At 39.3% G+C, this 20,919-nt stretch overlaps 1 protein-coding gene and 1 non-coding gene across 2 annotated transcripts in view; both read left to right on the top strand.

The window, feature by feature from the left end:
- KIF13B (kinesin family member 13B) overlaps nt 1–20,919 on the top strand; it is a 209,586-nt gene that overhangs the window by 22,294 nt on the left and 166,373 nt on the right. The window lies entirely within an intron of this gene.
- LOC118616694 lies at nt 12,705–12,832 on the top strand. The gene has a single exon (XR_004956672.1).

The raw sequence follows: 20,919 nt of genomic DNA, 5'->3' as shown, positions 1-20,919 counted from the left end.
CTACCAGGGCTGGGGATCAAACCTGCAGCCCAAGTACCGATAATTGAACCCCAGACCCTTTGGTCTGAGGGCTGACGCTGTAACTGCTGAGCCAAACCAGCCAGGGTATATAGCTAGTTATTTTTCACTGTTTTGAGCCTCATCTGTGTGATGCCCATCTTACCTGTCTCAGAGAGGTGTTTTCTGAAGATCAAATTAGTGATTGTTAAAGTGCTTTGTAAAGTGTTCTATAAATGGTCATCTTTATTGTTATTGATGTAGAGATACTTCTTCAGCATGTCTAGAATGTGGATACTATCAGATATGCTGTTATTAGAGTGTGAAGGCTATAGATGTGTGAGAAATAATACTGGAATTTTGAGCCTGCTAATTGAGTGACCCATTGTCCAGAGTATTAATTGAAATTATTGTTTTATATATTTTTATTGACTTTTTAGAGAGAGAGGAAGGGAGAGAGAGATAGAAACATAGATGTGAGAGAGAAAATTGATTGGCTGCCTCCTGCACACCCCCTACTGGGCTTCAAGTCCTCAACCCGGGCATGTGCCCTGACCAGGAATCGAACCGGGACCTCTCAGTCCATTGGACAACGCTCAATCCAACTGAACCACACTGGCTGGGCTTAATTGAAATTATTAATTTTGGGGGCTGTTTATTGCTCTTAGACTTTTCAGTCTGTAGACTGTTGCTTTATTTGGAAATGTGGGCACCTCTGAACAAACGTGGCAATATCATGTGGGAGAAAGAGTTTGGGCTTTTACATAGATTGACTTGGATGAAAATTCTGGCTTTGCCGGTTGCTAGCATGGTTATCTGCCTGTTTCTTGCTTATAAAGGGTTAGTTTTCTATTACTGCATAACCAGTTACGTCAGAAGCCCAGTGGCTAAACAACCATAATCATTTATTATCTTATGGTTTCTTTGGGTCAGGGATTCAGACAGGGCCCAGTGGGAGTTGGCTCTGCTCCATGTTGTCTGAGGCCTAGCTGGAAGACTTGAAGGCTGGGGGCTGGAATCATCTGGACAAGGCTCTGTCACCCCAGCCTAGGAGTTGATGCTGCTTGTTGGCTGGGGATGTCACTGGGGCAGTGGGCAGGACACCTACTCACAATCTGGGGGCAGGTTTCAAGAACAGACATCTGGAGAGAGTAAGGAAGCAATATTGTTTTCTGTGCCCTAACCTTGAGAGTTATGCAATGTCACTTCTGTCACAGTTTCTTGCTCAAGGCTGGTATAAAACTACATAGTTTTAAGAGGAGGAAACAGACTCATCTCTCAATGTAGGAACATCATTGTCACATAAAACAACAGTTGGGATGGGATACGTATTGTTGTGGCTGTCTTTGGAAACAGTCTGCCACAAGTTTGCCGTAATTTATATGACAATGTTTGAGAATAAAATAAGCACATAGAAGCTAAAAAAAAAAAGTTTTATTTCCCTTTAAATCTCAGGGATTTGTGAAAGAATTAAGAAGCACTTTTTGGTTCCATAGAATATCTTGCATGGCTCTTTTTTTCTATATGCTGAAAATACAAATTGAGTATTACTCAGTGCTGTAGAGTACCATCCGATGAAGAATTTAACAATGACAGCTTCCAATAAGGTTGATATGTGATGGTTTTTGTTGAAGTAGTGTTAAGAAGCACAGCTTTTTAAATTTTATTTTTTTAAAAAATTATTGATTTATTTATTTTATTTTTAATCCTCAATGGAGGATATTTTTCCACTGATCCTCAGATAGAGTGGGAGGGAGGGAGAGAGAGAGAAACATCAGTGTGAGAGAGACACATTGACTAGTTTGCCTCTCTCACAACCCTGACCAGGGCCCGGGAAGTGAACAGCAACCAAGGTACGTGCCTTTGACCAGAATCAAACCCGAGACTCCTTGGTTGGTGGGCTGAAGCTCCAACCCCGCTGAGCCAAACCGGCCAGGGAGAAAGCACAGCTTTTATTAAAAACAGCTTTTTGTTGATGTATGTAATATACATATGGAAAAGTATATATAACCTGATGAATTTTCGTTAAACATACTTCAATAACCCAGATAAAGCCCAGGACGTTGCTAGTTATAACAGAATACCACCACATGAGAAGTGCTTTTTCTTTTAATGTAATATCAAGGTGAAAAGAGAAAAATAGAAATTTTGGAATGTAGCAGTTCAGTGGTATTTGTTCACTTCATTAAATTTGAGAAAAAATAGGAAAGCACAAATTAATAGCTATTTTATATGATATGGGATTAGTTATAGTTTAGTTTATAGAATGACTAATCCATAAAACAAATTGTAGTTTTGTAGGACCTGTGCTTGTAGCCAAGAGCCAGGGATGTGAAATTAACATGTAAGTGATTTGAGTCACTAGTCAGAAAGGCTCAAATTAATATTTTTCCTTTAAAAGCTACTTGCTTTTAGAATAGTATCCAATTCTATTAATCTACAACTGTGACTAATTTTATATCTATACTTGACAACTAAAATTAGAATACTTAGAAAGTGAACATAGATAAATTTAAAACAATGGTTTATATATTTTTCTGAATTATTTTGCATAAACTTATGAAAGTTTCATAATTTGATGTTTATGCTTATTAAAACTAATAGAAGTCATGGAAAAACGAGTAGGTAAACCATTTCCAGTTTAACAGCTTAATCATGGGGATTTGGGAAACATTTTTGCTATGATATATATGGAATTTCAAAACTGTTTTGAAAAATAAGATGCTTAAAATTCAGAAAATTGATAGTACAAGGCTAATGAGATCAAAATGCTGACTTTGATGGCAGTTTCAATTCCCAATCAAGGCACAAACCTGGGTTGCAGATTCGATCCCCACTTGGGGAGTGCAGGAGGCAGCTGGTTGATGTTTCTCTCTCATATCGATATCTCTGTCTCCATCTCTGTCTCTGTTTCTGTGTCTCTATTCATCTCTCTATCTTTCTCCCTCTCCCTCTAAAAATCAGTCAATCAAAAAAAAAAAAAAAAAAATGCTGACTTTGAAGCCAGACATCCTGGGTTGAATCCCAGCTACAGCACTTAACATGTGTGATATCGAGGAAGTTCACTTAATTGTCTTCTGCCTTAGTTTATTCATCTGTAAAGGGCAGATTATAATACTACCTGCCTATCGATTGCTATGAGGATTCAACAAGTTAAAATATGTAAAATTGCAGTGCCTATTTATCTATAACAAACCATATATAAATGTTAGCTATTATATGAGTATTACTGTTATTGTTATTACGGCCTAGATTTAAGTTGTAGTCCATACTATGCTTAGTGAGCTGGAACATAACTTCCTAAAGGAAGAAAAAATTTTTCAACAAAAATGTATTCAATACTTAAGAATACATGCCTATCAAGAAATTACCTAGTTCTATAAAAATTTCAGCTTTGCAAAGTCAGAAACTATCTAGTTTGCCCAAAGTTGATAAGGCTCTTAGGGACTAACATGCCATCTGTTAGATAGGATCCTTTCTTTTATGTTTACAGTAAATAAAATATTAATCCTTACAATCTGGGCTTCCCTTTTTAGTATCAACTAGCTTGGGAAACCAGGTCAAAACATTGCTTGTGAACATGGGTAAGAACAAAGGGATGTTTTATCAAATACTGAAAAGATTAAGGATGAACACTTTCTATCCCACAGCATGAAATTCGAATACTCTAGTGACTGAAATACACCAGATCAGCCTTTTCCTTATACATATAGTACTGGGTATACACTGGTAGATTTGATCTATTTATTTTCTCATATGCAGATATACTGCTTATACCACTACTAGTACAATTAGATGTCTTTTTGGAATTACCTCTTTGTCTTGCGTCAAATTAGTTTTCTAGATTGGTCCTTGGGGTTTTCCAAATCTTCTTTAGCAACATATGTACAATCATCTTTTAGTTGACCAATTTGTTATCTATTCTTAGTAGATATTTTTTTCAAATCCTCACCCGAGGATATTTTTCCATTCATCTTCAGATAGAGTGGGGGCGGGGGAGAGGGAGGGGAAGAGAGAGAGAGAGAGACAGAGACATTGGTTGCCTCCTGCACAACTTCGACTGGGGACTGAAGCGAAACCGAGGTACATGCCCTTGACTAGAATTGAACCCAAGACCCTTTGGTCCTTTGGCCAGTGCTCTAACAACTGAGCCAAACTGGCCAGGGCACTTCTTAGTAGATTTTTACAAGTGTAACTCTCATTATGTGGTTCTTAGCATTTAGAAGTATTTTAAGTCCCTTTTGAAACTAGTTAGAATAGTACCATAATGTAGAACAGTCCCGTTTTAAATGACAAATCCTTAAGCCTTATTTTGTTTGAGTTATATCTTAAAACTTACGAAAATTTTTTCCTATAATAAAATGTTAATACTAGTTAGTCCTTCGCCATGATAGGACAAAGTAGTTTTTTTTTTAACTTTATTAAAAAAACTTTTTTTCCTTTTTGTTGGATTTATTGGAGTGACACTGGTTAACAAAATTATACAGGTTTCAGGTGCATAATTTTATAAAATATCATCTGTACACTGTATTGTGTGTTCAACACCCCAAGTCAAGTCTCCGTTCATCACCATTTATCTCCCGTATACACCCCCCTCCATTGGCTCTTAAAGGCTTCCACCCAAAGGTGGTATGTGTCCCTTCTGTTTGCTTAGAATTCGTTGGCCAGAGGAGGTCACATGACCTATCTTTGTGAGTGCCTGGAGGGGGAGAGGTTTCAAAATACTTAGTTTCCTAGGCCAAGTTTTATCTTCTGCCTTTTGCCTCATTCCCTCCTCTACCCACCAAACAGGCCTTTCCTGCTTACTCAGGCTAAAAGATTGATTAAGATACTTAAAATATTTTAAAGGGGAGTAAGGTGTGATTTCCCATGGAGAGTAGCAGCCTCCACTTTATGAAACAGTTTTGTTATAAAAGTTATGTATAAGTGAGTTTGGAAATGGGAATGCATTTTCCCATAGGAACCAATAGTCGTTTCTAGTAAAAATGCTGTTCTATTAAAAAAGTGACTAGCTTGGCTCACAACTCATATAATCACATTTTTAAAATTTTGGTCTGTAGCAGAAGTGCTTCATAGCTACTTCCCAGTTCGTCACACATAATATTAAAAAGATGTGTGTGTTGAGACTGAACAAAATGAGTAATTTTTACTCCTTATTGTGGACACTGATGTGAAAATGATTTTGGTTTTTTTGGTGTGGTGTGTGGTGATAAAGAATGCAATGACTACCTGAAACTGGTATGCTTTGGTGTTCCTATGCCAAAGGTGTCAGCAGTTTTACCTACCATTGTTTTTGCACCATTAGGTGCAAATATCAACACAATGAAAAGGCAAATGTTTCAGTATTATGCAAATAGTTTTGACCTCAAGACCCCTGAAGAGCTCTGGGGGACCACCAGGAGTCATCATACCACAATTTGAGAACTATATTTAGGGGTCAATATGATTCATAAACTCTAAGAAATGAATGGTTGTCTTTGGTTTGTTTATCTTTAAACTACTTTATTGAGCTATAATATACATATCATATAATCCATTCCTTTAGAGTAAACAGTTGAATGGTTTTTTTTAATGTTGACCCTGACAAAGAAAATACCCGTTGAGAAGGGCTCCTGGTGGCTAATTGGGGTCAAATTAAAAAAACTAAAACAGCCCTGGCCAGTTTTCTCAGTGATTAGAGTGTCAGCCCGAGGACCAAAGGGTCTCAGGTTCAATTCCTGGTCAAGGGCATGTACCTGAGTTGCAGGTTCAATCCCCAACCCTTGTTAGGGTCGGCAACCAGTTGATGTGTCTCTCTCACACTGATGTTTCTCTTTCTCTCTCTCCCTCCCCCACTTCCACTCTCTCTAAAATATCAGTGGAGCCCAGCTGGTGTGGCTCAGTGGATTGAGCATCGTCCTATGGACTAAGAGGTCCTGGTTCGATTCCTGGTTGGGGCACATGCCCATGTTGTGGGCTTGATCCCCAATGGGGGCATGCAGGAGGCAGCTGATTGATGTTTCTTTCTCTCTCTCAAAAAAAAAATCAATTAAAATATCAATGGAAAAATATCCTCAGATGAGGATTAATAAAAATATATTTTAAAAAAACAAACAAACCCTCCACCCCCCAAAAAAAACAACCCCAGAGGCTAGCAGCCATTGCTGAACAGGAAGTTCTTCACTAAACTGCCTGCCTTCCACACTGACTTGCCTGCTTGCACTCTGTTTCTGCCACTTGAGCCAACCAATATAAAGGAGTTTCTGGAGTTGTATTTCAACCAGTGGGGCTGAGACTTTCCCTGTCTAATCAGTGCTGTGTAGCTATAACCTCATTAGCATCTTCATTGACCAATCAGGACAGTGCTTTTTGGACAAATCTAACTGATGATTTGGAGCCTTCATTTGCACGAGAGACCAATCAGGGGACAGGGCAAGGGACTTTTCTTTAAGTCAGCTTCCCTCTGGCTCAGGGGCATACACTTTTCCTCTGCTCGTACAGCTGCATTTTTTCCAGGCTGGAGCTAGAACCCCAAAGACAACTCTGCAGAGTGGAATAGAGCCATCTTGGCACACCAGACCAGAGTGACCAGAGCAAATCAGAACTGCCTAGCCAGAGAGGGGTTGAGGGCCATCTCATCCTGAGGATTGCCTCATAGCCATGCCTTCCACAGCTGTGCTGTTTCATAATTGAAATGTAACACTATTGAGCTGTTTGCACTGATTCAAGTCTTCTTTTCCTAGCCCCAAATTGGGGATTCTTATTGATGTTGAATTGGCACTGATGACCACTGGTTGACATTATGTATTTACTGAATTGTGTAACCAATACAATTATCTAATGTGAAGGTTATATAACATTTTATTTTATTATTATTATTTTCTTTTAATCCTTACCCAGGGATATTTTACCATTGACCCTCAGATAGAGTGGGAGGGAGGGAGGGAGGGAGAGAGAGAGACTCATTGACTGGTTGCCTCCTGTACGACCCCAACCAGGGCCAGGGATCGAACCACAACTGAGGTACATGCCCCCTTGATTGGAATCGAACCCGAAACTCTTTGGTCCACTGGCCAGCACTCTAAGCACTGAGCCAAACTGGCCAGGGTGGTTATATGACATTTTAATTACCCTGTTAATCTACTTTCTGTCTCTATAGATTTGAGATTTGCCTATTCTGTATGTTTCATATAAATGAAATTATACAATTTGTGGTCTTCTGTAATTGTCTCCTTTTACTTAGCATAAGGTTTTTTGTTTTTTTTTTTATCCTCACCCGAGGATATTTTTCCATTTTTTTGTACAGATAGAGTGGGAGGGAGAGAGAGAGAGAGAAACATCGACGTGAAGGGACACATCGAGTGGCTGCCACCCGCACGACCAACCAGGGCTGGGGACAAACTGCAACCGAAGTACGTGCCCTTAGCGGGAACTGAACCCGGGTCTCTCCGGACCATAGGCCGACGCTCTAACCGCTGAGCCATACCGGCCAGGGCAGCATAAGGTTTTTGAGGTTTATCTTTGGTGTAGCGTTTATCAGTACATTCCCTTTAATGGTGGTGTAATGTTGCATTGAATTCTGTTTTATTTATTCATTCACCAGTTGATGTGTATTTGGGTTGCATCAACTTTTTGGCTATTAGGAATAATGCTATTGTGAAAATTTGTGTGGACATATGTTTTCTTTTTTTTTTTTCCTTTATTGATTTTTAGAGAGAAAGAAAGGAAGAGGGAAAGAGAGATAGAAACATTGATGAGAGAGAACATTGATTGGCCGCCTCCTGCATGCCATCCACTGAGGATCTGGCCCACAACCTGGGCATGTGCCCTGACCAGGAATCAAACTTGCGACCTCTTTGTGCATGGGTAGATGCTCAACCACTGAGCCATACCGGCTGGGTCTTTTCTCTTAGGTACATATCTAGGAGTGGAATTGCTGTGTCTTATGGTAACTCTATGTTTAATATTTCGTCGTTGTTGTTAATCCTCACCTGAGGAGATATATCTCTCTATATAGATATCTATCTATATCTATCTATCTATCTATCTATCTATCTATCTATCTATCTATCTAGTGGAAGGGAGGGAGGGAGGGCGGGGAGAGATAGAGAGAGAGAAAGAGAAATATCAATGTAAGAGAGACACTTCGATTGGTTGCCTCTTGCAAGATCCTGGGGGCGGGGGGGGATTGAACCTCCAACCCAGGCATGTGCCCTTGACTGGTTGACACTCTAACTGCTGAGTGAAACCAGCCAGGCCTGTGATTAACATTTTGAGCATAGCCCTTTTTTTTCCCAAAGCAGCTGCACCATTTTATATTCCCACCATCAGTGTGTGAGGATTCCAATTTCTTTTGCTTTTAAAGAACTCATTTACTATAAGGAAAATGGTGGTGACTCTGGCTAATTGAGGAGTGCATACCCCTGCCTGAGGGCATTCAAATGACAGTTAAAATGCAAAACAAAACATTGTGTTGTATAAACAAAACAGGTCTTGGCCACGTTCAGTCCTTGGCTACTGATTTGGAACCCCAGGTTCTCTATTGAGCAGTAAGGTTTTTATAAAGTTTTAGAAAAATGAGCAAAATTAAAACAATATAGCATACAGAAAGGTTTAAAGAATAAAAGGCTTTTATGAAGTTTCACAAATCATTACCAATATAATTTAAGCCTTCTGTGAATTACCTCTCAATTTTAACCTCTTTTCAATCCACCATAATTAACCATCTTGCTGAATTAGTTTTTTATATTTCCCTTGTATTTCTTTACATTTTCACTATGTATATTTGTAAGTTATTTGCACAATGTGTACACAAATGCCTTTTTCTAGTAAAAGGTCAGATTAGATATGTGATTCAAAAAAGATTGACTACTCAAAGTATAATGCCTGTCTTTTTTTTTTTTTAATCTTTATTGTTCAATGTATTACAGATGTTCCTCATTTTCCCCCCATTGACCCCCTCTGCCCCACTCCCGCCCCCTCCCACCTTTTCCCACACTATTGTCTGTGTCCATTGGTTATGCATATAAGTTCTTTGGTTTATTTCTTCCCACTCCCCAACCCCTTTCCCTTTGAGTTTTGTCAGTCTAACAATGAATTTGTACTTCTTAATCCCTTCACCTTTTTCACCCATTCCCCCAACCCCCCTCCCATCTGGCAACCAACAAAATGTTCTCTGTATCTATGAGAATGTTTCTGTTCTGCCTGTTCATTTTGTTTGTAGATTCCATTGTCGATAGATATGTATTCATTGCCAATTTGTTTGTTCATATATTTTATCTTTTTCTTCAAAAAGACCCTTCATCATTTCATATAATAACAGTTTGGTGGTGATGAACTCCTTTAACTTTTTCTTGTCTGGGAAAGTCTTTATATGGCCATCGATTCTAAATGACAGCTTTGCAGGATAGAGTAATCTTGGTTGTAGGTTCTTGGTTTTCATCACTCTGAATATTTCTTGCCACTCCTTTCTGGCCTGCAAAGTTTCTTTTGAGAAATCAGCTGACAGCCTTATGGGGACTCCCTTGTAGGTAACTAACTGTTTTTCTCTTGCTGCTTTTAAGATTCTCTCTTTGTCTTGAACCTTTTGCATTTTGATGACGATGTGTCTTGGTGTGGGCCTCTCGGGGTTCATCTTGTTTGGGACTCTCTGTGCTTCCTGGACGTGTATGTCTGTTTCCTTCACCAAGTTAGGGAAGTTTTCTGCCATTATTGTTTCACACAGGTTTTTCAATTTCTTGTTCCCTCTCCTCTCCTTCTGGCACCCCCAAGATGCGAGTCTTGGCACGCTTGAAGTTGTCCCAGAGGCTCCTTACACTATCCTCACTTTTTGGGAATCTTTTTTCTTTTTGCTGTTCTGATTGGGTGTTTTTTGCTTCCTTATATTCCAAATCAATGGTTTGCTTCTTGACTTTATCTACTCTACTGTTGAATCTGTGTAAATTAATCTTTATTTCAGTTAGTGCCTCCTTCACTTCTGACTGTGCATCCATCATTTCTGACTCGTCCTTTTTTGTGCTCTTGAGGCCCTCCCTAAGTTCACTGAGGTTCTCACTAAGTTCATTGAGCATCCTTATAAGCAGTATTTTGAATTCAGCATCTGTGAGGTTGCTTATCTCCATTTCCCTAGTTCTTTTCTTGGGGTTTTGTTCTGTTCTCTCATTTGGGACCTGTTTCTTTGTCTCCTCATTTTGGCTGCCTCCCTGTGTTTGTTTCTGTGTATTACTTAACAAGAGGTATGGGGCTATCTGAGACCAGATGCTGCTTGTTTGAAAGAATTTAGGAAAACCTGAAGCAGGATCCAACACAGGCCAATCCTATGGTGAAGCAACTAGCAATAGCTTGGGGCGGCCTCAGGGAATCACCGGGGCGGGGCTACCAGTGTGAGCCAGGTTGCTGGAGTCCCAGATATGGCTTCTGTCTGCCGCTGCAGGGCAGGGCTCACCAAAGGAACAAAGGCCTCCGACAGCACATTTGTCCTGAAGAAAGCCCCCTCTCCAGCCCTCGCTCCAATGTCAAACAGCTCAGTTCTTCCCTGTATGTCTCTGGTGCCCCTGGAGCTGCCTCCCCTCCAAGCTTAGAGGGAGCAAGTCCGATAAGTCCATGCGCCGGCCCTTTAAGGAGCTGCCTGGGGCTCCAGCCACCTCAGCCTCCCTGAGCCTCAGTTCCCGCTGGTTTTTCCAGCCAGAAGTTATGGGGATTCTCTTCCTGGCCCTGGGACCCTGAACGGGGCCCCTGGTGTGGGACGGGGACCCGTCAGTCCTCAGGGAGGACCTTCCCAGCCGAGGTGTCCTCCTGATTTTTATCTGCCACATGTGGGTGTGGGACCAGCCTGTCGCACCTCCGCCCTCCTTCCAGTCTCAATGCAGCTTCTTCTTTACTTCCGTAGTTGTAGGACTTCCATTCAGCTGATTTCAGGTGGTTTTGAATGATGGTTGTTCTGTAGTTTAGTTGTAACTTTGATGTGGTTGTGGGAGGACGCGATACCACATTTACCTACGCCGCCCTCTTGACCGGAAGTCTATAATGCCTGTCTTTTAAAGGCAAAAACAAATTATGTTGAAAGGAGCCAAAAATAATATCACAAATTTATCTTGAGGAGGAAAGGTAAAAATTAGTATTTAATCAAATACCTTGTTCCTTCTTTTTTTCCTCTTAAAAAACCAAACCAAAACAAAACAAAAGCTTTTCCTCGCAGTCTATTATTTGCGGTAAATTCCAAACAAGCAGGACAGTGAAAATGGTTTTAGTGTACTTTCAACTCTTTGAAGAGAGATTAGTGAGTCTGTGCAGAGGTGACCACATTTTAACACCAGAACTGTCACCTGAAAGGGAAGGAAATCTTCAGTATAAATTGCACTTTTCAACTCATTGGTCAGTTAATCCGTTTTTTAGCCCTGTTTTTTTAGCCTCGTTTTTTGTAATGCTTGCGTGCGCGCGTGCGCGTGTGGGTATTAACACTACAAACTTTATTTATTTATTTTTTAATTAATTAATTTTTGTTACAGATGTTTCTCCCCCACACACTTCAGACTTTAATAAATTAACTTAAGAGTTTCTCTTATAATTCTTTCCTTATTACCCTGCCCCATCAAGTGTAAGATTTTATTTATTTATTGTTGAAAGTATTACAGATGTCCCCTTTTCCCCATTGAGCCCCTCCTTCCCATTTTTATCCCCTTCCTGCTTTCCGCATCCTAATGTCTGTCACCATTAGTTGTGCATATATGCATACAAGTGCTTTGGTTTATTCCCACCCCTCCCATCCTCCATCCCTCTGAGGTTTGTTAGTCTGTTCCCTACTTCCATGACTCTGGCTCTCTTTTGGCCGACAGCTTATTTTGTTCATTATGTTCCATAAATAAGTGGTATCATTTGGTACTTGTTTTTCTCTGACTGCCTTATTTTGCTTAGCATAATACTCTCCAGGTTCCTCCATGTTGTCTCAAAGGGTAAAAGATCTTTCTTTCATAGAGCTGCATAGTATTCCATTGTATAAATGTATCACAGCTTTTAAGTGTAAGATTTTAAGACCAGAATTTTCTGAAGTAGAAAACATTTGAAGAGTTAGACTTCAAGATCTTAATGAACCTGAACACTGATTATTGTAGTATTTTGTGCAGTGATTCTTTAGTATGTGTTAGAGAGATTTTCCAGTGTGGACAGAATAAGCCATAGGTGGCATATTATGCAGAGATTGTAATGTTTTATAGTAATAATATGGTTCTTTCCCCTCCTTCCCATTTGGTCATGTTTAACCTAGTGATTAATTGATAATGTGAAGGCTATATCTGCCTGTCTAGTGAGAAGAACATCTGAGATGTTGATATCAATCAGCACTAGTTAGTGAAGTTACTAAAAATCTTTTCCTTCTGATTGTTTACTAGACATTAGTTTAGCCAAGATTATTAGGTATTTAGTGAATGGCAAATATGATCAAAGCATGCCCAGTCCTTCTTTGGAGGTTCAAAGTATTCAAATCCTGGTAGATGAATGAATATACGTATGTATATTTCTGTATATATTTATTCATTCTGTATGTATATGTTTCTTTATATATATTTCTGGAAGGCAGCTATGCTCACCACTATACCACCAACGCTATATATATTTCTGTATAAATGCATCTATATGTGTGTGTGTGTGTGTGTATCAAGTATATTCAGAATTAAGTGAGGTTGACCCATACTTATACATTTTCCTTGCTATACTGAATAATGCTACTGAGGGGGAGGGCCTTATGCCAATAATCGCTTTGAAATATATGAAATTTGCTTTTAGCCTTTTAAATGAAAAGGTAGATAGAACAGGTCTTATTTGTAAAACAAATTTCAGACCTACTTATCTACCAACAGGAAAAAAAAAAATATATGAAATCTTTTTCAGACTAATTTCTTGTCAATGGAAAGCATCGTGTGGTCATATTAGATAATGACATTTAAAATTTCTCTACTGCTATACAGATGCTAATTTAAATAAATACTTTAATTGAAGGAAGTCATATAAAATGTAATTATCGTATATACAATAGACCCGTTTGTTCTCTTTGTTGTGAGATGACTTGAGTGAGACTAATATTTCTGCCCAAATAGAATTTATTCCTCCGAGAATGGTATGTGGTATGTTTTAATTTAATAAAGAGGCTCTTCCTAGGGAAGCCTGTCCACTCTGATTATATCAGAATAAAGTGGGAAGACCATCGGTCTGTGTACTCAGAAATTTTAGATGATTACTCTTTGGAAAAAAATACTTTGACCTTTGAGTGTACAAATCACTATTTTTGAATATAGTTGTGCAAATGAATCAGGGAGAATCTTAATAGCCAAAAATATAATAAAATATATATGGTTGGATTCATACCATTATATAGTGAAAGGTAGCAGATAATCAAATAGCAATAAATTCAGATTTTTTGAAGTTTTACCAGCAAAGTCTAGCAAGTTGTTATATGAATGTTTAATAGCTGACTGGTAAACCTTTCTGAACAAAAATTAGACAGTTATAGTAGAATTTATGATATTTTAACATTGTCATTGGTTATATAAATATCTCATTCATAATTATAATGCTTTTATTATATAGCAATAAGAAGAAATAAACTTTTGTTTTTGTTGTTGTTGTTGTTAATCCTCACCCAGGGATATTTTTTTTCCATTGATTTTTTTTTTTTCTTAGAGAGAGTTGAAGGGAGGGAGGGAGGGGGAAAGAGAGAGAAAGAGAAACATCAATGTGAGAGAAACACATCGACTGGTTGTCTCCTGCACTCCCCCGACGAGGGTCGGGAGCGAACCTGCAGCCCAGGTATGTGCCCTTGACTGGGAATTGAACCTCACATCCTTTGGTTCGCAGCCTGACGGTCCAACCACTGAGCCAAACTGGCCAGGGAAAATAAACTTTTTTTAATACGAGAAAAGAGAATCTCTGTTTATCACTGTGCCGAAAATACAACTTAGATACAGCATTAGTTTTGTAATGCTGGTACTGTTTAGCTTTTTTCCTGTGCTTTGAGCTCCCTCACCTTTTAGAAAGGTGATTTGTAAGTCTGGGAGTTGGACGTTATGAAGAGTATTTCTCCAGACAATGGTAGAGCATGATGAGCTATCTCCATGGACTGCCGTATAAAGTGCAGTTTCCTAGTAACAGACATCCTTGTCCACTAGACAGTCTGTTGTTTATTCCCATAACATCACAACTTTTATTTTTCTTTGGTTGTTTTGACAACCTTTTGTTTCATTGATTATATTTTAAGTTTGCTCTTTTTTGGTGATCTAATATTAGGATCATACTGTAGGAAAAATTTCCTTTGGGAAGAATTTCCTAAAGATTAGATAATTCTGTTTGTAATATATAGAATAAATGTTGCAAACTGGGGGTGCCATAGGCTACATTTACCTATAGATGTGTTTTGCTGGCCTACAGTTTCAGTACTTAAAAATCAGGAGTTATATACAAATTCATATTTGCAGATTTTCATTAAAAATGCAGATTTTGTTGTTGTTAATTGTCACTCTAGGATATTTTTCTCATTGATGTTTAGAGAGAAAGAAAGGGAGGGAGGGGGAGAGAGAGAGAAACATCAATATGAGAGAAACATATCCATCAGTTGCTTCCTGAACACACACCAACTGGGGATCGAACCTGCAACCCAGGTATACACCGTTGACTGTGAATTGAACCCTTGACCCTTTGGTGCCTGGACTGATGTTCTAATCACTGAGCAACACCAGCCACAGCCAAAAAAAAAATGAAAAATTTCTTTAACAGCCTGAAAATCTGGCAACACTGGGCTTGCTGCCTCTAACAAGGTCTTGAACTCTTTTAAGTCCCAGCTGGTTGACTCTTATTTGTGTTACTTGCCTGACTTCCATGGACCTTGCCTTTTAAAACCCTTGGTGTATGCCCTGGCTGGTTTGGCTCAGCAGTTAGAGTGTAAGCCTGTAGATCAAAGAGTCTTGGTTTGATTCTGGTCAAGGAATGTACCTAGGTTGTGGTTTTATCTCTGGCCCTGGTTGGGGTCATGCAGGAGGCAACCAATCAATGTGTCTCTCTCACATCTGTGTTTCTCTTGCTCTTTCTCCCTCTGTCCCTCCCACTCTATCTAAAAATCAGTGGAAAAATATCCTCAGGTGAGGATTTGTTTTTAATCCTCGTTTGAGGACATTCTTGCATTCATCTTCAGATAGAGCGTAAGGGAGAGAAGGTGAAAGAGAGAGAGAGAGAAACATTGATGTGAGAGAGACACATCGAGTGGCTGCCACCCAGATGACCCCAACCAGGGCAGGGACAAACTACAGCCGAGGTATGTGCCCTTAGTGGGAACCGAACCTGGGACTCTCTGGTCCACAGGCCGATGCTCTAACCGCTGAGCCAAACCAGCCAGGGCTTCAGGTGAGGATTAAAAGAATAAATACAATAAAACCCTTGGTGTACATTCTTGTTGGCTCCAGTCACAAAACATGTCTTTTCCTGACCTTGGCCCTGGGTTTGGGGCTTACATTACTTTTTGGAGACCATCAACCTCTGACCTGTGAATATGTTATATTCTCAACTTTTTTTCAATTTATCAGGTTTAGCCATGTGAATTCCATAACTGTTGACATGACTTTATTTATAAATTATCAAGTGTTTAGCTTACTACATTATTTTAATTTGCAAAACAGTGCTACTCTTTCACTAAATATATATTTATACTTATAATACTCATATTTTTGTTTTGGAGAATAGTGTTATTTTTCTTTAAAATGTTATTCACGTAAATGTAATAAACCATGCTATTTTAAAATAAACTGATAAAATTATTTAAAAGTTTTTCAGCTTTAATTTCTAATTCAAACAATTTCCTGGCCATTGTGGCTCAGCCCTGGCCGGTTTGGCTCAGTTGGTTGGGTGTCATCCCGTGCACCAAAGGGTTACTGGTTCGATTCCTGATCAGGGCACATGCCTGGGGCTGTGGGGCTCAGTCCCCAGTAGGGCGTGTGCACGAGGCTGCTGATTGATGCTCCACTCTTGCATCAATAATTCTCTCTCTTTCTTTTTCTAAAATCAGTAAAAATATTTTTTTAAAAAATTCCCGAGGATATAATCCACTTGTAAAAAAAAAAAGCTCTTTAGGTTCCTCAGTAATATTTAAGAGTGTAAAAGAGTCCTGATACCAGAGTTTGAGAGTCTCTAATCCTAAAGGATAATATGTTAGCCTGGACTCTGAAGTATATAGCACAATTTAACTGACATTTTAAGCAAAAATTCTGTGAATTTAGGGTTCCAACTTAGAATGCCAAGAAATGTAACCTGCTGCCTGGAGTATGGAGTAAGGAATTCCCTGGTTCTAAGCCTTTACAATTGTTCTCTTGATCTTGGTAGAGCGAGTTTGTTGAGTACACAGTGAGAAGAGGATTTAAAGAACTAAGTTGTATTTTGGTGTGATTTGGGATATTGGGAGGCTTTCAAATGAGATTCAGATGCTAGAGGGGTAAGACAATGGCAGTTGTGGAGAAGAAAACTGGGGTTTCTTGGAGAATAGAAGGGGATAAGATAATCCTATCCTTCCCTGTGAGAGGCAGACAACCTAGAAGAGAAGGTACTCGCCCACAGATTCTTGATGTTTGTCCTTCCTCTTCTTTTCATCCATCCATCAGTCACCCATTGTCTCCAGCAGAGGAGCACAGAGGGAATCATTTTTTCTTTCTCTCCACTGTGGCTTACTCTGCCCAATTATTATACAGTCCTCATCTTATGTCATTGGAGTAATAGAACAGTTAAAGGGCCTGGCCATTGTAGCTCAATGGTTGATCGTTGACCCGTGCGCCGAGAGGACACCGGTTTGATTCCCCATCAAGGCACATGCCCAGGATGTGGGCCAGATATCCAGTAGGGGGCATGCAGGAGGCGGCCAGTCGATGTTCTCTCTCATCGATGTTTCTGTCTCTCTCTCCCTCTCCCTTTCTCTCTCTCTCAAATCAATAAAGAAAAAAAAAAAGAACAATTAAAAGAAGATATGGGTGGAGAGGAGCAATTTGGCTTTTGCTATGGTAAGATAGAAAGAGAGACAGGATGGAGAGATATTCCCAATAGCGGTACCAGGGCAGGGGAATTTCCTGGCCAGTTCAGTTGGGCAGCTGTCCAAGTAGGACAGTATGTATAGTCAGAACACACGCCACATGCATCTTTTTATTCTCTGGTCACCAGTACCTGTACTTGTCTCTCCAACTATTTTTTTTTTTTTTTTTAGATCCCGTTGTGTTGGGAATTAAATCCTCTTAAAGTATTATCCTATAAGGATAGTAAGGATACCAAAGGATTTATAGGTATAGGGTATCTATATTTAGCAAAGGGTTAGGCACCCAGGTGCTCAAGTAGTAGTTTTACATTTTATTAAATTTATTAGGGTGACATTGGCTAATAAAATGATATAGGTTTCAAATGTACAATTCTATGATACACCATCTAATGTTGCATTGTGTGTCCACCACCCAAAGTCAAATCTTCTTCTGTCACCACATATTTGATCCATTTGACCCTTTACTACCCTCCACCTCCTTTCTCTCTGGTGACCACCATATTGTTGTTTGTATCTATGAGTTTTTGTTTATTTTGTTTGTTTGTTTATTTATTTCAAGCAATACTTTTAGATTGAAACACATTGTGTATGTCATCCTGTTACCCTAGGAGGAGAGTGGAAAGTCCTTAGCATACATCTGGTAACATTTCCTTCGTGGTAGAGAACTAGGTCAGGCTGTGAAAGCCTTGCAGGAGTATATGTGGAGAAGGCAAGATTTGTTATTATTTTAACTATTGTACTGATTGTTGGAGGGACGTGGGTCTGCAATTTCCAGTGCCTAAGGAGGGCTAGTTGTGAGGGCTCTCCTGGTGTCTGCTGTACTCTTAAAGAAGGAGCTCTCTGGGCGGGTGACTCCCAGGATAGGGCTGTTCTTCATAGACTAGGTCTTGTGAAGCTCTTGTGTCAACCAGCATATTAAAGAGGACAGAAAAGGCAGAAAGTATATAGTAAAATTGATCTGAAAAAAGGCAAGAAATCTTTGTCAAATCAAATTCTACTTATTGACAACAAGGTGATATTATTTTATTGTAAATTTAAATGTCAAAAATTTATAGTAATTTGCCCTGGCTGGTGTGGCTCAGTTGGTTGGAGCATTGTCCTGTACACTGAAAGGTCTCACGTTCAGTACCTGGTCATGGTGCATACTAGAGGCAACCAGTCAATGTTTCTTTCTCACATTGATGTTTCTCCCTTATTCTCTCTCTCTCTCCCTTTCCCTTCCTGTCTTTAAAATCAATAAAAACAAACAAACAGAAATTTAAAAATAATTAGAAGTTGGCAGAATATGGTTCCTCTGAGGGAGAAAAGAATGGCAAGACTATTTTTATTTTTACTTGGAAGTATAGTAATTCAAATTTCAGGACATCTGTTAGTTTTTATGTAGCTGGAAACATAGATTCCTTGGAAGTTGAATTTGTAATGCATAAACAGTTTTGATTATTTTGCAAACTGGAATTTTTATAGCAATTTTACGCAATCATACATATATATCTAATTCTCCATTAAGATAAACATTTTCCTTTTTATTTTTTAGATGGTATAGAACATTTCAACGATTATTATTTAAAAAAAATAGATTTTACCCTGTGAAGTGAAAACCATCATAAGAATCTGTGCCTAGTAGCTACTGTTTTATTTTTATTTTTTTAATCCCCACCTGAGGATATTTTTCTGTTTATCTTCAGATAGATTGGGAGGGAGAGAGAGAGAGATATCGACTTGAGAGGGACACATCGACTGGTTGCCTCCCACACGACCCTGACCAGGGCTGGGGACGAACCGCAACCGAGATACATGCCCTTGGCCAGAATCGAACCCACAACTCACCGGTCCACAAGCTCTGCTGCTGAGCCAAACCGGCCAGGGCTCTACCTACTGTCTTTATTATTGTACTTTATTATTTTGTTTGATTTGCATATTACTCTGTGTAGAAAATTGGGTGACTTGATGTTTAGGTCATAAGTAACAAACTTCCCTCCTCAACTTTATTCTCATAAAGTGTTACCACACAGAAGCCCTGTGTGTAAGCAGAACCTTTGAGTGTTCAGCTATTACTCCCACTTAGTTGCTCGTCACTCATCATCATCCTTGCTATGTACTGTACTCTTTGGGGACTGGTAACTGCAATATAATGGGAGGGACCAGACATTGAATACACATTTGGCATTATTTTGCATTAGTCATTCTAATTTTGCATTAGTCATTCTAATTAAGTTATATAAGTAGTACAGGAAAACCCTATTGTGTGAAAATCCTTTCTCTCAAAGTTAGATTTATTAGGACTGAACCCAGTGGTCACCTTTATCTGTTTTTATCAGGAAGGATGCTTAAAAGTAGGATACTGGGAACAGACTGGTTAAGATGAAGTCATATCTTGGCACTGAACTAAGACTTTGTGCCTTGCTGTTTCCATAAGCTTCACTGACATTTCCTGACCCTGATTTCATCTTTATCCCCTGTATCAGACACCTCTCATGTGCCGCTTCAGATCCTCTTGGCCTCGCTCTCTCCAGAGCCTTTGATCACTTTTCAACCCTGGTGGTTGCCAACTCAAACTGGACCCTGACCAATTTTACGTGGACATAATCTGACACCTCATGGCTTGATCCCCTTTCCCCTCCTCCCTGGTACTGGACTCCGTGAGCCTTTAGGCATTCATGCTAAGAACATCCTTTTTATATGCCTTTGATCTATATACAAATGGGTTCTCTTGCTTATGTATTCAACTGTCAGTTGATCTGATATATTTCAGCCTGACCTGGTACTACTAATAAAGACCTGAGCTTAAAAACTAGGAAGAGGATAGGTCTGTTCTTCATAGAGTGGATTAATTTTTGAATTTATCAACCTCATAAGCATTAGAAAGGATCTAGAATTGAGGTACTGCTGGTGAAGTTTAACCACCATCATTGCTGGTAAGGATAGGAAAAGGCGAGAGTGGGATGAAGGGCACCAGAGGAGTATAGCTCAGACTAGGGTTTGAGTTCTGGGTCTGCCATTTACTAGCTGTGTGACTTCGGGAGTTTACATCACCTCCCTGAGCTTCAGTTTCCTTTTCTATAAAATCAAGGTGCTAACACCAAAATATGGTTCTTGTAAGATTGCTGTGGGCATAAATGAGTTATTTATGTAAAATTCCTGGCACATGGTAGGTACTTGGTAGATTGTAGCTGCTGCTGTTCTCGATTTATATATTCTGGCCAACTTTCTTTTTTATCCTCACCCGAGGACATTTTTCCATTTTTTGTTCAGATAGAGTGGGAGGGAGAGAGAAGAAGAGAGAGAGAGAAACATCTATGTGAAAGAGACACATCAAGTGGCTGCCACCCACACGACCAACCAGGGCTGGGGACAAACTGCGACTGAGGTACACACCCTTAGTGGGAACCGAACCCGGGTCTCTCTGGACCGTAGGCTGACGTTCTAACTGCTGAGCCAAACCTGCCAGGGCTCTGGCCAACTTTCTTTATAAACATTTTATTCATTAAAATATGTCATATTTTAAGTAATATTTTTTCCAAACAACACTGGCACATGTTAGACATTCAGTAAATATTTACTGGCTGTATTAGACATATAGTAAACTATCATATCATGTTCCTAATAACAAATCATGCCCTTTGGCTTTTATTTGGCAACAATCTTAGGTGACAAGCTGTAGTTCTAAGTGTAGTTTCCTAACCTTGCAGATAGCAACTACAAGATGTTTATTTCTGGGGTTGTGGATTTCCTCTGAAGGGCATCCATTTGCATAATATTGCCCAGAGATGGTTTTCTGTTCTGAGCAAAGATCTATTAATATCATAGTAAAACGAACTAAGTGGTCAAGGTTTTTGAATGCTTAGAAGGTGTAACTAATGCAGAGACAGTACAGAGTTCTTGGAGAT

This window comes from Molossus molossus, unplaced genomic scaffold, assembly GCF_014108415.1.
Source record: "Molossus molossus isolate mMolMol1 unplaced genomic scaffold, mMolMol1.p scaffold_m16_p_4, whole genome shotgun sequence".
Lineage (NCBI taxonomy): Eukaryota > Metazoa > Chordata > Mammalia > Chiroptera > Molossidae > Molossus > Molossus molossus.
This window is presented reverse-complemented; position numbering and strand designations above follow the sequence as displayed.